Here is a 2,500-nt window from a genome sequence, read left to right on the forward strand (position 1 = left end):
TTCTTTTTTTTTTCACATTTTTTTCTCCTTTACACTTTCTTTTTCTTTCTCTCCTTTTTTTCTCTCTATCTCTCTTCTTCTCTCATACTCTTTTGCACTTATTTAGATTTTTCTCTTTTAAATCATTTCTCCTTTACTTTTTTCTTTCTTTAAAATAACAAAAGAAAGATGGTCAGCTTCCTACCTTGCTTAAGATTGCTTTCCTTGTTTATATTTTCCTCTTTCGGGTAGTTTTTCGCCACAATTTTCTGTTGTGTCTCTCCCAGTTCACCTTGATCCTATTGTTCTCAATATCCTCTCTCTCTCTCCCTCTTTCTCTCTCAATTATTCGGTTTGCAGAAGAGAGGAATGCACTATCCACTATTCCAGTATTGGCAGGCGTAGTGATGGTTGCAGCACCAGCAACAGTTGCAGCAGCAGCAATGGTGGTAGTAGTAGTAATAGTGGAGGTGGTGGTGGTGGTACTGTAGCCAGGGACAATGCTGCTGATGGACTCACGGATAACACAACATGTAGGCGGATGTGCTACTGATTTTACAGCTATATATACTCTACTTTCGATAATGAATTGTATTAGTTTTCAGTATATATACATGTACATGTGCATATAAACATGTACATGTGCATATATACACACACACACACACACACGCTCACACACACACGCTCACACACACACGCTCACACACACAAGCATGTGTATGTATGAATATATTCACTCATATGCTTATATATATTTATATATATATATATATATATATATATATATATATATATATATATATATATATATATATATATATGGTTGGAAATGAGTACAGCAATGAATTCTGGGTAGAGGTAGGGGTCCACCAAGGTTCCGTCCTCAGCCCCCTCTTATTTATCATAGTCCTCCAGGCAATCACAGAGGAGTTCAAGACAGGTTGCCCCTGGGAGCTCCTCTATGCTGATGACCTTGCCCTAATTGCGGAGTCACTATCAGAACTAGAGGAGAAGTTTCAGGTGTGGAAGCAAGGTCTAGAATTGAAGGGCCTTAGAGTCAACCTAGCTAAAACCAAAATCCTAATAAGTAGGAAGGTAGATAAAACACAAACCCCTTCAGGTAGATGGCCCTGCTCAGTATGTAGAAAAGGAGTAGGTAGTAACTCTATAAGATGTACCCAGTGCAAGCTATGGACACATAAGAGGTGCAGCAACATCAAAGGCAGGTTAACTAGGAAGTTTTTGTTTGTGGCAGATGTTCAGGTGCAATAAAGACTGTAAACAAACAGGAAACAACTTCTATCTCATTCCAGGGTGAAAAACTAGAGGTAGTCGATAGCTTCCGCTATCTGGGCGACCAAGTTAGTAGTGGGGGTGGGTGCGCTGAAAGTGTAGCTGCTAGAATAAGAATAGCCTGGGCAAAGTTTAGAGAGCTCTTACCCCTGCTGGTGACAAAGGGACTCTCACTCAGAGTAAAAGGCAGACTGTATGACGCATGCGTACGAACAGCCATGCTACATGGCAGTGAAACATGGGCTGTAACTGCTGAGGACATGCGTAAGCTCGCAAGGAATGAAGCCAGTATGCTCCGTTGGATATGTAATGTCAATGTGAATACCCGTCAGAGTGTAAGTATCTTGAGAGAAAAGCTGAACATTAGAAGCATCAGTTGTGGTGTGCAAGAGAGACGATTGCGATGGTATGGACATGTGGTGAGAATGGATGAGGATAGTTGCGTGAAAAAGTGCCACACCCTAACAGTTGAGGGAACCCGTGGAAGAGGTAGGCCCAGGAAGACCTGGGCTGAGGTGGTGAGGCAAGACCTTCGTACGTTGGGCCTCACCGAGGCAATGACTACTGACCGAGACCTTTGGAAATGTGCTGTGCGTGAGAAGACTCGGCAAGCCAAGTAAGATCGTTGCCAGTGCCCCTGGACTGGCTCTTGTGCGGGTGGCACATGAGATGCACCATTTTGAGCGTGGCCGTTGCCAGTACCGCCTGACTGGCTCCCGTAGAATTTTCGAGCGAGATCGTTGCCAGTGCCCCTGTACCGGCTTGTGCGGGTGGCACATAAAAGACACCATTTCGATCGTGGCCGTTGCCAGTATCGCCTGACTGGCCTTCATGCAGGTGACACGTAAAAGCACCTACTACACTCTCTGAGTGGTTGGCGTTAGGAAGGGCATCCAGCTGTAGAAACTCTGCCAAATTTAGATTGGAGCCTGGTGTTGCCATATATATATATATATATATATATATATATATATATATATATATATATATATATATATATATATATATATATATGTATATATATAGCCTACTATAGCCTCGGGCCGACCAAAGCCTTGTGAGTGGATTTGGTAGACGGAAACTAAAAAAAGCCCGTCATATATATGTATATATATGTATGTGTGTTTGTGTGTCTGTGTTTGTCCCCCCACCGTCGCTTGACAACCGATGCTGGTGTGTTTACGTCCCCGTAACTTAGCGTTTCGGCAAAAAGAGACCGATAGAA

The 2,500-nt window shown here is 42.8% G+C and overlaps 1 protein-coding gene across 5 annotated transcripts in view; it reads right to left on the reverse strand.

The window, feature by feature from the left end:
* LOC106879548 (high-affinity choline transporter 1) overlaps positions 1 to 2,500 on the reverse strand; it is a 226,910-nt gene that overhangs the window by 205,700 nt on the left and 18,710 nt on the right. The window contains exon 1 of one of the 5 annotated variants that reach the window (XM_014929182.3): positions 185 to 688. The exons of 3 other annotated variants lie outside the window; for them this stretch is intronic. The gene's annotated coding sequence lies outside the window, so the exon portion shown is untranslated. Of the gene's footprint in view, positions 689 to 2,500 lie in introns of those variants that run through there. One more of the 5 variants, XM_089349119.1, reaches the window with a different exon arrangement.

This window comes from Octopus bimaculoides, chromosome 3 (assembly GCF_046866305.1).
Source record: "Octopus bimaculoides isolate indiv1 chromosome 3, ASM4686630v1, whole genome shotgun sequence".
Lineage (NCBI taxonomy): Eukaryota > Metazoa > Mollusca > Cephalopoda > Octopoda > Octopodidae > Octopus > Octopus bimaculoides.